At 43.3% G+C, this 20147-nt stretch overlaps 1 non-coding gene across 1 annotated transcript; it reads left to right on the forward strand.

Annotated features, from left to right (window-relative positions):
* The first annotated feature begins 825 nt into the window (after positions 1-825).
* On the forward strand, positions 826-911 carry TRNAL-CAA (transfer RNA leucine (anticodon CAA)). Its single transcript has one exon. It is a non-coding gene; the product is annotated as a tRNA-Leu (tRNA).
* The last annotated feature ends 19236 nt before the right edge of the window (positions 912-20147 follow it).

Below are 20147 nucleotides of genomic sequence, written 5' to 3' on the forward strand. Positions count from 1 at the left end.
ATTGTGACTTGAGAGATGGCTTTTATGTATTGTAGAATGTTTTAGTAGTTTGTGCTAGGTTGTGCTGGAATTAGGGGTGCAAGTTGGGCAGGGTTGAGGTCAACCCTAACATGAGTTGGGTTAAAATCAGGTTGGATTCAGGAATTTTTCTACTTTCTTTTGTCGAATATTAGCATGATTGTGTGAAAGAAAATAATTATATGTTTTAGAAAAATATTATCCTTATATATAAATACATAAATATTTGCAATGAACATACATACATATATACATGCATGCATGCATCTCTCTTTCTCTCTCTATCTATCTATCCATATCTATATCTATAAAAGCACTTGCATGCATAATTAAAATGTCTTTTTGATACTCACTTTGAACATTGTTAATAAGCATAAAACTTGGACAGATAGAAAATCCTAGACCAAGTTATAAGGAGAAAAGAGCTAAATTGCAAGGTTAGCATGACGAGAGAGACAAATATCACATGGATTCATTCACCTATGTCATAATGTTTATGTTATAAGTGTATATGCTGGTGCCCACTGTTATTTATATTGCCATCAATGCTTCTTAAAAATAGATAGAAATGCATTGAGTACATATGAATAAGATTAAAAGATATAGATACACTTATATACATTAGAGAAATACCCACAAATCTCACAAATATATTAATAATACTAAATTTAAGATTAAAATAATCATAAATAAAATATAAATATATAAGAAATGCACGCTTTAATCATTTATAAAAAAAATATATATTATAATCAATATAGCATGAGATGCCAATATTTAATTCTCATACCAAATCATTGTGCAATTGTCAGGATGGCCGAGTGGTCTAAGGCGCCAGACTCAAGTTCTTGTCTTCGAGAGAAGGCGTGGGTTCTCAAATCCCACTTCTGACAACTTGTGTTACCCATTAAAAAATAATCACACAATACGTTTTTATTTGGGTTTCCCTGCCACGTGAAATGCTCCTCACACCGATCTCACGACATGACTTTGCCTCTATTTTATTTGCTTTTCAGTATTTTGCATTTCAATGTTTTGGTCTATTCAAAAAAAGAAAAAGAAAGAAAGAATAAAAAAAAAAACCTTGAAGAAATGAGATAAATAGGATAACGTTAAATCCTTTACAGCAACATAGTTGACCATGCTGTTGCCTGTTGGCATACCGGCTGATTACTGTTTCTAATCCACACAGATGGATTTTATCTCTTGGGTATCAGATGAAGTGATTTAAGAACTATGTTGCCACTAAGGGTGTTAATAGACCGGTTTTTCTGTCCATACCAAAATCAATTTGGATGAATTGGACAGACCAACAAGACATTGAATTGGATTGATCCAGACTTGATGATTCAAATTATTTATTGGATTAGATTGGACCTGGTCTGTTCATAATGAATTTATATTGGATTGGGCTGGATTTAACAAACATCTGATCCATTGATATAAGATAAGAACATATGTATCAATGGACCAGGTTTGGATTGAAACCAATATAAATTAAAATGAATTTGGATAGATTGAATGGTCTAGATATTGAATTAGACCAATCCAAAATGGTCCAAAATATTCATTGGATTGAATTGGACCTCATCCATTTGTAATGGATTCACATTGGACCAAATCCAACCCAATTGACCCCCCTCTTGCCACAGACATACCTTCAACTCCTTTATCTCTTTGTCAATATCCTGCATTGTGGTAGATATATTTGTGAAATATTCCTAGCAGCAAAAATACAATAAGAGCAGTAACAAAACAATAATATATAATTGTGCAAGGACATCAAGAACGGTAAAATGTTCAGAGTGAAATCTGCAAACTATCTTGTTCCTCCCCAAACACAATTTGAATTGTTGGGGAGCAATTCAGAATCCTAATACCATTAAAATTAGGGGTGGTGATTTCATGCCCAACCTGTTAAATTAACCCGCCCAATCCACCCATTTTATAACTCACCCAGATCATCTATTTACTTAACAGGTTCAAAATGGGTTAAGTCATTTATTGGGTCAATTTGAATGGATTTAGTTCAGTTGTGGGTATCCAATGGGTTAACTGCTAATAATATAAATATGATTTGTCTAACTAGTTCCTTCTTCAGATTGTGTTGGTTTGGGTTTGCACAGATACGACACAGCCATACCTAACCTGAATTAATTAACCTAAACTCAAAGTCTCAAGCTCTGTCAAATGGTGATTTGATCCAGTTTGGGTCAACGCAGTGCGCCCATAATCCAAAATTAATTCAAATCCGATTAGATGGTCTGGTGGCCCAATTGGTCTAGTAGAATTGAGAGGTTCATCCATACCCGATCCAAATCCGCTCAAAAGTCAAATCTAATAAAAAATGGCTAGATGGCCTGATTCAGTTTGGACCGGTTCAACCGATCAATTTATATTGACTGTTCTAGTTTGGGCTAACACAATTTACCCATATTAATTTGAACCCAAGCTTGATTTGGGTCATCGCGGTTTGCATGATGGTCTATTCGGTTTCAGATGGGCCAGTCTGATGTAGGCCCAAATGGTCCAACCAAACCCAAACCCAATTGGTTGGCTTTGGCCCAATTTGGTTCAGATTGACCCGGCCTAGTTCATTCCCAAACGGTCCAGTGGTGCTTGACTCAAAGCAACCCCAAACCTATTCACTTGGCTTGGTTCAATCTAGTCCGGACCCAAATGATCCAGCCATGCCCTGACCAAATTAAACCAAACCCAACCATTCCATTTGATAGAAACTAGTTTGGTCAGCCCGGTTCAGTTCTGACCTAAACGGTTCAACCAACGGTTTGACTGTATAAGCCACATTAACTGCTGTTAAAATTTTCATGTAAAAATTATGTGATTGTGATGGTGATGTAAACCTAAATACTCGTGTGGAAGACAATACTTTTACTACTATTACATGCTTTATAATGTTGTCAAAAGTGAGTGACTTTTTAGTGTAATTAAGTATTTTTTGGTGGGGGGGGGGGGCGGTTGGGTTGGCTCAAAGTGTGTTGGGGTTCAACCCAACCTATTTAAATTTAGGGAAATTTATTTAAATGGGTCATTAATAAATTTGTGGGTCAGATAGATTGGATTATAATCCAAACCCAATCCACTCAATTGCCACCTCTAATAAAAACTAAAGCTTCCAATGTGAAGGAACAAGGTAGTTTTGGACCTAGACATCTTAGGGAGACAGGGGTGAACCAAACTAGTCTCCATCAAGATCAGCAGATGGTATTCAAACTGCAAAGCTCAAAAGAGTAATGGTGCTCCTCTGCATATATAGTGAGGATGCTGTTCTGCAAACCATCAAATTTTACTCTCTTCCCATAGGGAAATTTTTTGTTTTATGGAAAGAAAATGTAAAATCATGGTTTATTGGTCATGTATTTCAAGAGGATAAGAAAAAGGAGTTTGGCATAACTTTTATACAGAAGTTAAATGTTTATATGAATTCCATTATCATTAGATGAACTGGAAAGATATGGAAGCTGCAAGCCTACTCAAGATTGGGAACAGATATGGAGAATGAAAAAGGGATTCAGATGGAAATACAAAGGAAATGCACACAACCAAAATGAAATTTAACTTAAGTGGCGTTGGTAAATCTAAAATCTGAATAGTTAAAAAGACATTAAAAGTGTTTAAAATCTGAAAAATACTTGTCTACGTTTAAGTGTCTGGGATTTAGCCACACCACAAAACCTAATAGAGGCCAGCCACCTTTCGATGTGTTATGCATCCACATTATTTATTTATCTATTTTATTTTTAATTATTTATTAATTACAAAATCCATGCCCAGGAAGATAGGCCACTTGCATTTGGTTTATGCCTTGTGTCATGCCTCCACATTTTAAAATATTGCATTCTTATTACATGCTAAATGTAATATACAAGGACATCATTAAAGAGAGTCCGGATTTCCTATATATCCACAAGGACTCTACCCACGACTACCAACATGGAATCGCAGCCGCACATGGGAAACATCTCATGCTCTTACATGTTATGCATGGAGAGATATTATATTTTGTGGATAGGTGTGGATAGTGTCTCGTGAGTAGGAGATCCGGAGTCCATTAAGGCTAGACCAGAAAAGCAAAAAATAGATACAAAAGTATTAAACATGTAACTTGCTTTGCAAAACTGTTTTTATGGATCAATTTCAATAAATTTTTTTTCCCTGAATTACTTTCATGAATTTGGAAATTTGAAATTTACAGAATATAAAGTTATAAAACAAGCTTCCAATCTTGAAGATTTTTTTTCTTGTGACGTTATCATGTCCTAGTGACTGAATGATTGGAATTCAGCATTATCATGTAAAAAAAAAAAGCAAATTAAATGATTTAAGGGAGTCTCTATGAAACCAAATGTAGTAATGCGGCTGTTGCTGTCAAGGATGGGCCGAGGGCAATAATATAATTATACTTCCTTAGATGAGGGCTTCAAGGTTCGCCCTGCGAGCAAGGGAACACGTCAGACGCCTTGGGTGTTATCTCAGGGGTGAAGATTCCGATGGTCAAATTAGTAAGTGCATAACAAGGGGTCGGACGAGGCCTGAGTGGAGATAACTTAAACGAGGTCACTAGGAAGCTAAGGAGCTTAGAGCAGTAAAAGCCTAGATAGTTTACCTAGGGAGTGATGCCACCCATTTATACTTGAACTCGCCTGGAGATTATTAGCAATGAACGGCCAGGATGCATTCCAATCCAATGCCATGTGTCACCATCCTAGGCTTTCCATGTGTGCCTACATCAGCAGCCATGTTATCCTAAGAAATAGAGTAAGGCAAAGTATGTGCAGAGAATACTTATTTCCCTATTAACTAAATATGACCTCTAATATGTTGTGCAAGTATTTAAAAGGATAGAACAATTATGACATTGTACACTAAACTTGTTATCAACGAATTGTACGTCTTTAACATGTACAAGAGTAAGTCAAATCTAATCTAACTATAATATGACTAACTCTAGTTATGATGGATTAAGGGATATATGGATTTCTATTTGTATCAAGTCATTTAATTCATGGAGTCACCAATCCGATACCTTTGAAAGATATAGATGAGAATAATGAATAGTTATTAGAAGAGATAGCGCATGTGAAGATTGTGGAGCTGAAAATGAATTAATACTTGATGATAATGATGAAGATGAAGTTAAACTCCAAAGGAAGAAGATGATATGGAAGATTATGAAAATGAAGTGTGAATAGAAAATGAGTGATGAGTGATAGTATTAGACACTTGGAATTTATTTTTGTTTTTAAAATCGAATCAGACAATGAACCGTTTAGGGGTCCAGTTCTTGGGTCAAATGGTTCGATCGTTCAAATTAAACGGACGACCTGTTCTGACAAAAAAATAAAAGGCCAAAAACCGTTATTCGGGTCAACAATTTGTTGACCAAACCAATGGTTTTTGGCCAAAAAACAATTTTGGAGTGAAACAAAACCGAACAGGTGACTAATTCCCAGTTTTTCCGCTCTGACCGTCCGATCCAGTCCGGTTATTTAAGATTGTGGTATTGAGGCTTAATTGTTCAACACCATGGAGACTTGGAGATGAAACTTGTCTTTTAACTGCTTTTATGTTTGTTTCCTTGTTCCTTATTTATGATATTAAATGCTTTGTTGATCCTCATTGGTTTTATTCATTGTAAATGATTAATTTTTACATTGAATGTATTATGTTTGAGCCATGGAGACTTGGAGATATAAGTGTCTTTTTAACTTCTTTTAATGTTTGTCTTCTTATTTCTTATGATATTTAAGTTCTTTGCAATTTGTATGCAAATTGTAGATCTTGTCTCTCGGTTTTTCTTTATTATTAACATATAACATATTGAATAGTTTGATTATTTTAATTATTGATACTATATTATTTTAATTATTTAATTGTTAGAAATTAGAACTTTAGATTGCATTGTCATATCTTAATTCTTAAATGAATCAATTAAGCCTCTAACCAATTGCACTAATAATCTATATTATCTAATAAGCCTAAAAATCAATTAACTTCATTTGAAAATTTGAACTCTAAGTCCATCTTTTTTAATAAAGATAAATGTATACTTTGTAATTTTTTCTCAATTTTTTATAATTTTGTATGCCTTTTTATATTTTTTGTATTTTTTAAAATTTTGCAATCAATTTACTTAATCCACCTTCCATTAGACCAAATTAAAAATTGATAAATTTGACTTTAATGTCCCTTCAAATAAATTTAATCAAAAGGAAATATAAATAAAAATGCCAATTTTGCCCCCTAATAAGACAAGCAAGTGAGCAACCATTCTATTTGGCTCTAATTGGATTTTTTTGTATGAAAAAGTATTAGGGGTACTTTTGGAATAAACAATCATGCCCAATGCCCTTGAACATTTTCCACTCAATTTAGGTGATGAGGTTACTATCCAATCATGTCCAAGTGTTGGTATTCACGTGTTGAGTAACACCTCACTGTATTTGCCTGAAATATCCACCCAAATGAGAATAGAAAAGCAAACTTTTAATGTATTAAGGAATAAAGAAGACAATGCTAGTGTTTGGAACCCATGACTAGGGGTGACCACGAGCAAAATTAGTTACTTTGAGCTTGACTTGTGAAAAGTTCGGCTCAGCTTGATTTGGTCTAAACCGAGCTTTGAGTCTAATATATAGGCTCATTTGCTAATCGAGCTGAGTTCGAACTTAATAAAGCTCAACTAGCGAGGTTTGCGAGCCTAATCGAGTATGTGTACATAGGGTGTCACGTCGGCTCGACTACTAAGGGAGACCTCGGTTTGGTATCTCAGCCATTGAGGGAGACCTCAACTCGGCACCTCGGCAACTAAGGAAGACCTCAGCTTGACACATTGACTACTAGAGAAACCTTAGTTCGGCACTTTAACAACTGAGGGAGACCTTAGCTCAGCACCTCGGTTGCTAGGGAGACCTCGGCTCAGCACCTCAGTTGTTGGTGAGACCTTAGCTTGGCACTTTAGCAATTGAGGAAGACCTGCAATCAAAGGTAGCCGAGCTCGAGCCTAGTTGAGCTCAAACTTCTGAGCTTTTGACTCAAGCCGAGCTCGAGCTCAAGTCTCTAATTCGAGCCGAACCTGAGCTCAAGCTCGAGCCTAATAGTTTATGAGCAAGTTGAGCTTGAATAGCCAGATATTTGGCTTGGCTCAGCTTGAATCCACCCCTACCCATGACGTCTAAAATCTGTTTTTCATAATATACCTAATGTTTGCTTATGTTTTTTCACAAAATGATTTTTGAGACCACACCTTGGAAATCGAAAAGGGTGTGGTATGAGAAAACGTCCTTTTTGGTGTTTTCTCCATTTTTTACAGTTGCAATGTGGCAGAAAAAATGTTTATATGGAAACAACCAACAATGGTCCCAATTCCCAAACAAAAATAAATGCAACACTATTTTTTCAGAAAATCGCATTAGTTTCAATTTCAAACATGGCCTATAATCATAAATTGGTGACTCATCAGACAAAGCAAAAACTAGGCATAGAATCAGTTGTCTTTGACACAGCGCAAATCAACTACATTATTATAATAAACTTATGAGAAAAACTCTATCAATTAAAACCCTAGATCCCAGGGGTTAGTGTCTTGATCTTGAGGTCCCGCACAAATACCCTAAATACACATTTCAGCGTGCATTCAGAACATCTCTCGTTGTCAGTGGGAGATGTTTTCAATTCACGGTTGTAATATGCTATGAGGCGCAGATGTAAATTCCTTGATCTGATGGCGTGAAATTTTACAACACAAAGCAGAAGATGTGACACGGCTCCTTAATAGTAGAAAAACCCGATTTTTTTTTTTTTTTCAAACAGAAAGGAGAGGGAAATTTCATGAAGGAAAAAAAATTAAAAAAATAAGAATAGCGAGAGGAAATTGATTAAAATTGAAAACACATTTCTGACATACCGGATTCGAACCAGCGACGCAAGGGTGGTTCGGATCGCTGAGCTATCAGAGCATGAATAAATCTTTTTGTTTTAAACCAGCATCTGAAAAAACAACCGTCAAAACCAGAGCCAAACAAAGAAAACAAACAAACAGAACCTGAGAGAACACAAATTGAAAAACAGAACAAGTTAACCAAATGCAAAGCTCACCGGTCACCATTTTTTTGGTTGGATCCCTCTGAATTAAAATCAATTTGAACAGATTGGATGGAGCAATAAGAAATATTGAAATGGATTTTATATTGGTCCAGTCAATTAGCATAAGATAAGAGTATGGGTAATGGACTACGTTTGGGTTGGACCAAATCTAGATTGAAATCAATTTGAACAATTTGGATGGTCCAAATATTCAATTGGACCGGTTCAGAATGGTCCAAGCATTCATCGGATTGGATTGGACCTATTCCATCTATAATGGATTCACATTGGATTGAATCTGATTGGATCAATATTCGATCCATTGACAGCACTGCATATTTGTATATTTTCATTCATGGGAAGATGTTCCCACAAATCCCCATACATGGCTGAAAGAGTTGTGAGGATCAAATTTAGTTCGAAATCCAGATTCATTTTAGGCAACCCGATTACCGAGTTGGCACCCATGGAGCTACAAATAGGGGTGAATATGGGTCAACCCTGGTATATGTATAATTTTATGTTATACTTTATATAGTAGCTTTTAATTTTTTATACAAAAACATTATATGATATTTTATATCTATTCTATAATTAAATAAAGTTGATACTTGCATTGGTTTTGGTGCAGGTCATAAATGTTAAATTTGGTTATATAACGTTCTTTTTTTGGTAATGAATATCTTTATCATTTACTTGTACACCTTCATATCTACTAAGGTTGTGTTTAGTTTGTAGAAAGATTTTAGTGGGGATGGGAAGGATGAGAAAGGGGAAATGGGTAGAAAATTTTCACATTCGATTGTTTGATTGCAAAAGGGAAAATAGTAGGAAAATAAACCCTAATAACAATTATTATTTAATTCATTAATTAGGTAATTAGTAATATTTTTATTGTTTTATATTTTACTATGAATTAACGTATATTTAATTAATTAATGATTAATAATTAATATTTTAAAATTTATTTTATTAATATGTACTATGAATTAATTAATAATTTTATTTTGCATTATTAATTACTTTTATTTATTTATGTTTAATCATCAATTAGGTTAATAATAAAATAGTTATTTATTTACTCATTGATTACTTAATTAATGATTAGCTATTTTGTTGTTAATTATTTAATAATAAATTTTTATTATATAGCATTTTATTATTAATGATATATTAATTATTTAGAATTAATAATTAGTTAATGAATTATTATGATTAATTAATTTTCTATATTTTATTATTTCTATTGTAGTTTATGAATATGTATGAATTAATAATAATTTTATCGACTAATTCCATTTATTCCATTTGATGAAGGATGATTTGACCCGATCTATGAAATGGCAACACGTGGACACTGACCCGACATAAGCGACAACTTAGCATTGCGGCCCAATACAGCTAAGTAACGGGCCCATAAAGTAGCTCGCCACATCATATTGCGCAAAAGGAGGAGCTCGTCACGACGTGAGCTTCGGGTTCCCCGAGCTACCCCTAAAGGGATATTCCGAGGCAACTTCAGCTCGCAAGCTAAGAAAACCAGCTTGCCCGAGCTCCCGAGCAGACAAGTCATCCCGAGGACTAGTTCTACTAAGGGTACTCCTGAAGTATCCCGAGTTCGCTACAAAGTAGCTCACGAGTGAGCCGCACGAGCATTCTACAGGAAGCTTCTATCTGACAGGCCATACCAATCAGGCTGCGCCATATCCCTTACTAACGGCACAGTCCCTGTCCTTTCGTCAGTCTGCGCCCACATCTCTCAGTAGGCGGAGGCGTACCTGTCACTTTGGGGACGTATCACTCTCCCGGGTAAGGAGTACGTCGCAACAGCCACCTGCACAGCCCTGGCAGGTAATGGCTGTGGCAGGGGGCCCAGTGGCGGTTATGCCCGACTTCACAAAGAGCACCCCTATAAAAGCCCTCAGGGCAGAGGAGAAACTTTTTCTTGAGACCTCCAATCTCTCGAGTATAGGAAAAAAGCGCGACCTCCACTCTTAGCCTTTGTTTTTCCCTTTATTTCCTATTCACGGTACTAACTTAAGCATCAGAGTATTCCTACCGGGTGAATCCCCGGGAATCTTTCCTTTCATCTCCTCAGGTGCCATTCGTTGCCAGCAAGGAGCTAATCAGCAGTCAGCTAGGAGTGCCCGGATCACGCTACATCATTTGGTGCCATTTGTGGGAAGCGCTTCAAAAGGCCTTTCTCTCTAAACTCTTTCAGTTCATTCTTCTTCCTTGAAACAATCCAACATTCATGGCTTCCCCTAGCAGCGTCGGACGATGCATGGAAATGGATAACTCTAGGGAACAACCCTAGCTTCCTATTGTCTGTATCGGACAGTTCACCGTCCCCCTCTCAGCGGACAGAATCCCCAGCTTGAACGTGCCTCTCACAATGGCACTTGTCATGGCCCCACTCCCTACTACAGTCAAAACGACGTTCACCGATCCTTCGGTCGTGCCCCCAGTGGCCAGCCCAAACCAGCTGGAGGACCTGATGCAGTGCATGAGAGCCATGCAGGCCCAAATGCAACAGTTCCAACAACTTCAACTCTATCAACAACACGTGCTGCTCCAGGTCTCCCAGTACTAGTATCCGCAGCAGTTCCCCCAGCTGCCCCAACCTCAGCTTCAACAGCCTCAGCTCCAGCCTCAGCACCTGGCCTCACAGCAAGCCAAGTCCCGCCGCCAGAGCGAACACTCTACCCGGGGAGAAGCCCCCCAAAATCTCCCAAAAAACCAAGCCTCCCCCAGGCAGACGGGAGAGACCAGCAACCCCAATCTCGCCGCGGGCGGACAGGTCGGGAGGACCCCGGCTCGGCAGGTCAGCGTCACCTCGACAGTTGAAGTTTGGAACCCCGATTCTTGATAACCGATTCAAGATCCTGGCAATAAACTCCAAGCAAGCTCCTTCTGTCCGTAACCATCACCAGAAGACCGGGCTACCCCCGACGCACGAATGCCGAGCCCGTCAGGAAGATGAGACACCGACGCTGAGCTCGCCGATCTGTCACCTGCGATTTGCCCAAGCTCATGGGCAAAGAAGAGGTAGGCTCGGCCAAAGCCAAAGCTCCCCTCCTCTCAGTTCCGTCCCCCCTGTCTTCCGAACTCCTGACGGTCCCGATGCCCAAGGATTTCAAGCTCCCCCCTCTCGACAAGTATGACGGGTCGTTCGACCCGAGTGATCATGTAGATGCCTTTTAGTCACAGATGCACCTAGCGCGAGCCAGTGAGTCGTGCATGTGCGTGGCCTTCTCCACCACATTCAGGGGAGCAGCCCGCACATGGTACTGGAACTTGGCGCCCGGGTCAATAAGAAGTTGGGCGCAGTTCGCACAAGCCTTCACGTCCCACTTCATCACCAGCAAGCGGTGCCCGCGAACTGAAGAAAGCATCTTCAACGTAACACAAAGGGAGGGAGAGTCCATCAGGAGCTATATCAAGCGGTTCAACGACGCCTGTATGCAGATACCGCACCTGGATCCCGCCGTACGCCTATCAAGCGGTGCCCACGAACCCCGATTCTTGAGAACCGATTCAAGATCCTGGCAATAAACTCCAAGCAAGCTCCTTCTGTTCGTAACCATCACCAGAAGACCGAGCTACCCCCGACGCACGAATGCCGAGCCCGTCAGGAAGATGAGACACCGACGCTGAGCTCGCCGATCTGTCACCCGCGATTTGCCCAAGCTCATGGGCAAAGAAGAGGTAGGCTCGGCCAAAGCCAAAGCTCCCCTCCTCTCAGTTCCGTCCCCCCTGTCTTCCGAACTCCTGACGGTCCCGATGCCCAAGGATTTCAAGCTCCCCCCTCTCGACAAGTATGACGGGTCGTTCGACCCGAGTGATCATGTAGATGCCTTTTAGTCACAGATGCACCTAGCGCGAGCCAGTGAGTCGTGCATGTGCGTGGCCTTCTCCACCACATTCAGGGGGACAGCCCGCACATGGTACCGGAACTTGGCACCCGGGTCAATAAGAAGTTGGGCGCAGTTCGCACAAGCCTTCACGTCCCACTTCATCACCAGCAAGCGGTGCCCGCGAACAGAAGAAAGCATTTTCAACGTAACACAAAGGGAGGGAGAGTCCATCAGGAGCTATATCAAGCAGTTCAACGACGCCTGTATGCAGATACCGCACCTGGATCCCGCCGTACGCCTTTCAGCAGCCAAGAAGGGCGTGAAGCACAAGGAGTTCAAGTGGCACATGGTCGTCAACCAACCTGCGACCATAACCGAGTTTCTGAAACTTGCAGATAAGTTCATAGCCACCGAAGAGGAGATCAACCAGAAGGGTGAGGGTGCACCCGAAAAAAGAAAGAGAGAAGGAGAACCTTCCGGTCAGGAGGACATCCGAAGAAAAAATGAAACAGCTCAGGGTGCAAAGCTGAAAAAAAGAAACAGCTCCGGACCGAGTTGATTACACTCTACTGATTGCGAAGCGGGCTGAAATTCTGATGGCGATCAAGGATGCCTGGTACATGAAGTGGCCACCCTGTCTGAGGGGAAATCCCAATGATAGAAATAAGAATCTGTATTGCAGTTTTCACAAAGACCACGGTCATAGTACCAAGGGTTGTAAAAACCTCTGCGACGAGATAGAGGAGTTCATCCGTTGCAGATATTTGAGAAACTTTGTACAAAATAATAATAATAATAATAATAATAATAATAATAATAATAATAATAATAATAATAATAATAATAATAATAATAATAATAATAGAACAGGTCGGCAAGGGGAGCACAGAATAGACGCTCCCAAGTCCAGCAGTTGGCCGACTGAACAATCGCAAAGGCAGCCTTCGGAGGAGAGGCCAGTTCGGGGGACCATCCACATGATAGTGGGAGGTTCAATCGTTGCGGGTTGCACTTCAGCGACAGCTCGGACGTCAGTTCGTGAGGTCACCCGGGAGGAGCAGAACCCCCCAAAGCGGCCAGGAACAGAAGAGCCGATTTTCTTCATAGAAGACGATGCGAGAGGAGTCCATTACTCCCACGACGACGCGCTTGTGATAAAGCTGAGAATCAAGGACTTCGAGGTCAGGCGTGTACTCGTCGACTCAGGCAGCTCGGCTGACATACTTTTCAAAGCTGCGTTTGACTAGCTCCAGTTGCAGAGAAGCGACCTGAAGCCCGCAGACACTCCTTTGGTAGGCTTCAGCGGAGAAGAAGTCCGGCCCCTTGGGAAAATAACAGTACCTGTAGAGGTCGGCACGTGGCCTTGTGTGGTCAGGTTCGAGCACAACTTCCTGGTGGTAGCAACCTCCTCGCCCTACAATGCCATAGTAGGTCGACCGATCACCCATGTCCTATGGGCGGTGGTCTCCACTTACCATTTGGCTATGAAGTTCCCAACAAACTTCGGGGTGAGAGTAGCGCGGGGTGACCAGCTTAAGTCCCGCAAGTGCTACTTTGCCGCCCTTAAGGGGAAAACCAAGGTAGCCGATGACCTTGAAATGGAGCGACCCACAGAGCAAGGCGAAGAGCGAGCCTCACCCACGGAAGAAACAGTCGCGGTCCCGACCTCGACAGTAGACCCAGCTCGGACGCTCCAGATCGGCGCTTCCGTCCAGAAGCCCCTACGATCCGAGCTGGTAAGTTTTTTACTTCAAAATTTAGATATTTTTGCATGGTCTGTGGCAGAAATGCCCGGTATAGACCCCAAACTCATAACTCACAAGCTGAACACTGATCCTGTAGTTAGGCCTGTTAGACAGAAGAAACGTAACCTAGCCCTAGAACGGTGGAAAGCGATCGACGAGGAAGTCGAGAAGCTCCTCGCAGCGGACTTCATAAGAGAAGTCCAATACCCGAGCTGGGTAGCCAACCCCGTCTTGGTAAAGAAGGCCAACGGCAAGTGGCGCATGTGTGTCGACTACACCGACCTGAACCGGGCTTGCCCGAAAGACTGCTTCCCGCTCCCCCGAATTGACCGTTTGGTGGACGCGACCTCAGGGCATGAGTTGCTAAGTTTCTTGGACGCTTATTCGGGCTATAACCAGATCAAGATGGACCCGACAGACGAAGAAAAGACTGCCTTCATCACGGAGTTCGACCTATACTATTACAAGGTTATGCCCTTCGGGTTGAAAAACGCAGGGGCAACCTTTCAGAGGCTTGTAAATAAATTATTTGCACTGTTAATCGGCAGAAAAGTAGAGTGCTATGTGGACGACATGGTTGTCAAAACTCAGTTTTCACAACAATTAATACAAGACTTGCGTTCTGTTTTTGAAATTTTGCGTAAGTTTAATATCAGATTGAATCCAAACAAGTGTGTGTTCGGTGTAACCTTGGGTAAGTTCCAAGGATACATCGTTAACTAGCGCGACATTGAAGCCAACCCGGATAAGGTTAAGGCCATCTTGGATATGAAACCACCCCGAAAGCTGAAGGAAATTCAGATGTTGAATGGCCGCATAGTCGCCCTAAGCCGTTTCATGTCTAAATCGGCAGACCGTTGTCTGCCATTCTTTAAGGCAATAAAGAGCAAAGGGTTTGAATGGACCCAAGATTGCCAGCTCGCGTTCGACGAGCTCAAAGAATACCTTACTAACGTGCTGACCTTAACCCGACCTGACGAGGGCGATGTTTTAGAACTCTACCTCTCGGCGAGCGACGAGGTGGTTAGTTCGGTATTAATTAAGGAAGTAGATCGGGTCCAACGACCCATCTATTATGTTAGTAAAATATTGCAGGGAGCAGAAACTAGATACCCGGAGATAGAAAAGCTAGCATACGCATTGATAATTGCAGCTCGGAAGCTCTGCCCGTACTTTCAAGCTCATACTATTATCGTCCTTACCGACAAACCTCTGAGGCAAGTATTGCTTAAGCTTGAGGTCTCTAGTCGGTTGACGAAGTGGGCCATTGAGCTCAGCGAGTACAACCTTCAGTACAAGCCGCGAACTGCCATTAAGGCCCAAGCCTTAGCAGATTTCATAGCTGAATGCACATTCAGCTCCGAAGATCCCAGTCTGATTGAGCGCGAGGCTCCCACCTCGGGTGAGCCCGAAGCTCCCAGATCGGTTGAGTCCAAACCCTGTGAAGTAGTAGCCAGTGTGGCACCTCTCCTAGCTCGACCAACCGCGAGATGGGATGAGGAGCCCTGGATCCTCCACGTAGATGGCTCCTCGAACTGACAGGGCAGCGGTGTCGGAATAGTTCTACACGGCCCAAGCAGCATGAAACTGGAGTACGCACTATGCTTCGAGTTTGAGACATCCAATAATGAAGCAGAATATGAGGCGTTGATAGCCGAACTAGCCTTAGCCAGAGAAGTAAAAGCCAAGCACATCGTTATCTGCAACGACTCTTAGCTTGTGGTCAACCAGGTCACGAGAAAATATGAAGCTCACGAGCCAACCATGGTCGCCTACTTAGCCAAAGTTAGGGAGGCCCTGCTCAACTTCCAGTCACACTTCATCAGACAGATCCCTAGGTCAGAGAACACCAAGGTCGATGCCCTGTCCAAGTTAGCCAGCACTAGTGACATCGCCATGAGAACCGTGTACATAGAAGACCTGTCTCGGCCTAGCATTCTTGGGGGGGGGGGCAGAGGAGGTTGCTCCCATCGTTCGAGCAGAGCCAAAATGGATCGACCCACTCATGAGCTTCTTGTTACATGGGACCCTCCCTACAGATTGCAATGCAGCCAGAAGGGTGCAACGCTAGGCAGCTAAATACGTTATGATAGACGCGGTTATATAGGAGATTCTACACACTCCCCCACCTACGTTGCTTGCGACCTACTGAAGCCGAGCTTGTACTCCACGACACTCATGAGGGTCTGTGCGGCGGACACTTGGGGGGCAGGGCCCTTGCCCAAAAAGCGCTTCGACAAGGGTATTATTGGCCAACAATGAAGGCAGACGCCATTGAACTCGTTAGAAAATGTGACAAATGTCAGAGACATGCCGATGTTTACCACCAACCCGCTGTCGATCTCAAGTATCTCACCAGCCCGTGGCCCTTTGCACAGTACGGCATCGACCTACTCAGGCCATTCCTACCAGCAACGGGTGGAAGAAAGTTCTTAGTAGTGGCGGTGGACTATTTTACCAAGTGGGTAAAAGTCGAGCCCCTCATGACAATCATAGCCCCAAATGTCCAAAACTTCTTTTGGAAGAACATCGTATGCCACTTCGGATTACCTCGGGTATTAGTTTCTAACAATGACAAACAGTTCGAGGACATCAAATTTCAAGATTGGTGCCGAGACATGGGGATCCAACAGAACTTTACTTCAGTCGCGCACCCTCAAGCAAATGGTCAGGCAGAAGTCACAAACAGAGCCATCCTCCGCAGACTAAAGGCACGGATGGACTGAGCTAAAGGATTGTGGGCAGATGAACTACCTAGTGTCCTATGGGCCTACCGAACCACGGAGAAGACCGCCACGAGAGAAACACCCTTCAATCTCACCTACGACACCAAAGCATTGATTCCCGCAGAGATCGAAGTACCTACGTTGCGCCTAGAAGCATACATCGATCAAATGAATGAGGATGAGCTACGTACCAACCTCAACCTACTCGACAAAGTAAGGGACCTCGCGTACATTAGGACCTAGCCTACCAGTAGAGAGTAGCTCAGTACTATAACGCCAAGGTCAAGAGGCGAAACCTCCGTGTTAGCGACCTGACCCTTCGTAAAGTTATGGTGCCTGAGCCCAGTGCTGGCAAGCTCGGGTCCAATTGGGAAGGTCCTTACCGAGTGAAACAGGTGCTCGGGGAAGGAACGTATGAGCTTGAGACCCTTGAAGGGAAACAAGTACCTCGAGCATGGAATATTGTCAACCTGAGGCAATATTATTTGTAAAAATCAAGCAAACTACGGGTCCCTCCCAAAGCCTAAGGGCCAGAAGACCGAGCTAACATGACCTCGGCACAAGAAGACCCCAGCTGCCACTTCGGCCTGGGAGAAATCCAGGAGTGGACTACGAGTCCCTTCCAAAGCCTAAGGGCCAAAATACCGGGCTAATATGACCTTGGCACAACAGGACCCAACTGCCTCTATGGCATGGGCAAACTCCGCGAGTGGGCCACGAGCCACTCCCTCAGCCCAAGGGCCAAAACACCGAGCTAACGGTGTGAAGAAAGACACTTCAGTGGCGAAGGCAAGGTATGAAATATCAAAAGCATAAGCAGCTTGGGTTTAAACCCTACGAAGCATAGCTCGTCCCGATACGTTGGTAGAACTGAATAGCCAACCAATGCTTGCTTGGACATATGTTGTAACCACTCCCCAGTATACAACAGGGGCCTTAAGCATGACAAATTGGTATAACGCAGAGCCCTACTGCAAGTATGTAACTTTAACAGCTCAAATGATGAAATTACTTTAGTTAAAACAAAGGGAGTTCATCATACTCTGAAGAAGGAAGAAACTTTCATTGACAAAAAAAAAATAAATAAAACAACAACAACAAAAAAAAATAACAAGTGCAATAACCGAGCTAAACAGCTTGGGAAAGGTTTGATGATCATAGGGCACAACCGCCCAACCGAAAACTTGTGAAAGACTGGGTTTACGGCACCCGGAAGCCACAGAAGCCCAAAGAAACGCCACCTAAAGAATCTGCCTTCTCATCCTCCAGAGAATCAGGCTCCTCTTCATCAGCTTGGTCTGCTGTCCCAAGAGACAAACCCTTCATAGTAATGCCGTCGAGATTGAGCCCGGAGAACTTCTTCCGAACCAGCCACCAGTAGACCTTAAACCCTGAGCGGTACGAACCTGAACCATACTCCGCCTGGAGGCCATGAAATTCCTGGGATTCCTTAAAATCCCAAACCGCTTTCTCTCGCTCAGCCTCCACCATCTGATTAAAGTTTCGGGTCCGATTCAGAAGAGTGGACTCCAAGTCCCGCACTTGCTGCCTGAGAAGCTCCCTCTCCCCCACCATCATCGACGATTCCTCCCTATAGCATGCGCTCTCTTTAGTAAGCCAAGCGATTTGAGCCTCCTGGTCATGGACGAGCAGCTCCTGAGACTCGCTCCCCTTGCAGGTGTGATAGTGCTCAACCCGGATCCGGTCAAGCTCGACCTGGATCTTCTGGTTGGCGGCACGCTGGTCGAGGGCGTCGACGCGATGAATGCGCGTCTGGAGAGCCAAGGCATGGATGTTAAAATTTACCTGATGTAGCACGATCTCGGCACTCCTAGATGACTGTTGATTGGCTCCTTGCTGGCAATGAATGACACCTGAGGAGATGAAAGGAAAGATTCCGAGGGATTCACCCGGTAGGAATACTCCAATGCTTAAGTTAGTACTGTGAATAGGAAGTAAAGGGAAAAACAAAGGCTAAGAGTGGAGGTCGCGCTTTTTTCCTATACTCGAGAGATTGGAGGTCTCAAGAAGAAGTTTCTCTTCTGCCCTGAGGGCTTTTATAGGGGCACTCTTTATGAGATCGGGCATAACCGCCACTGGGCCCCCTACCACAGTCGTTACCTGCCAGGGCTGCGCAGGTGGCCGTTGCGACGTACTCCTTACCCAGGCAAGTGACACGTCCCCAAAGTGATAGGCATGCCTCCGCCTACTGAGAGACGTGGGCGCAAACTGACGAAAGGACAAAGACTGCACCGTTAGTAAGGGATATGGTGCAGCCTGATTGGTACGACCTGTCAGATAGAAGCTTCCTGTGGAATGCTCGTGCGACTCACTCGCGAGCTACTTTGCAGTGAGCTCGGGATACTTTAGGAGTCCCCTTAGTAGAATCAGCCGAGCTGCTTGAGTCATCGAGTACGCACCTGACCTCGAAGTCGTTGATTCTCAGCTTTATCATGAGCGCGTCGTCGTGGGGGTAATGGACCCCTCTCGCATCGTCTTCTATGAAGAAAATTGGCTCTTCTGTTCTTGGCCGCTTTGGGGGGTTCTGCTCCTCTCGGGTGACCTCACGAACTGAGGTCTGAGCTGCCGCTGAGGTGCAACCCGCAACGATTGAACCTCTCACTATCATGTGGATGGTCCCTCGCTCGAGTTGGCTTCTCCTCCGGAGGCTGCCTCTACGATTGTTCGGCCGGCCTGCTACTGGACTCGGGAGCCTCTTTTCCGTGCTCCCCTTGCCGACATGTTCTATTACTATTATTATTATTATTATTATTATTATTATTATTATTATTTTGTACAAAGTTTCTCAAATATCCGTGACAGATGAGCTCCTCTATCTTGTCGCAGAGGTTTTTACAACCCTCGGTACTGTGACCGTGGTCTTTGTGAAAACTGCAATACAGATTCTTATTTCTATCATTGGGATTTCCCCTCAGACGGGGTGGCCACTTCCCGTACAGGGCGTCCTTGATCGCCATCAGAATTTTGGCCCGCTTCGCATTCAGTGGAGTGTAATCAACTCGGTCCAAAGCAGGAATGTGGAACAGCTGACCCGACTTTGCACCCCGAGCTATTTCCTTTTTTCTTCGGGTGTCCTCCTGACCGGAAGGTTCTCCTTCTCTCTTTCTTTTTTTGGGTGCACCCTCACCCTTCTGGTTGATCTCCTCTTCAGTGGCTATGAACTTATCAGCAAGTTTCAAAAACATGGTTATGGTTGCGGGCAGGTTGACGACCATGTGCCACTTGAACTCCTTGTGCTTCATGCCCTTCTTGGCTGCTGCAAGGCGTATGGCAGGATCCAGGCGCAGTATTTGCATACAGGCATCGTTGAACCGCTTGATATGGCTCCTGATAGACTCTCCCTCCCTTTGTGCAACGTTGAAGATTCTTTCTTCAGTTCGCAGGCATCGCTTGCTAGTGATGAAGTGGGACGTGATGGCTTGTGCGAACTGCGCCCAATTTCTTATTGACCTGGGCGCCAAGTTCCGGTACCATGTGCGGGCTGCTCCCCTGAACATGGTGGAGAAGGCCACGCACATGCACGACTCACTAGCTCACGCCAGGTGCATCTGTGTCTGAAAGGCATCTACATGATCACTCGGGTCGAATGACCCGTCATACTTGTCGAGAGGGGGGAACTTGAAATCCTTGGGCAACGGGACTGCCAGGAGTTTGGAAGACAGGGGGGACAAAAC

Source organism: Nelumbo lutea, chromosome 1, assembly GCF_056320005.1.
Source record: "Nelumbo lutea isolate HS-2025 chromosome 1, American lotus-T2T, whole genome shotgun sequence".
NCBI classification, from domain to species: Eukaryota; Viridiplantae; Streptophyta; class Magnoliopsida; order Proteales; family Nelumbonaceae; genus Nelumbo; species Nelumbo lutea.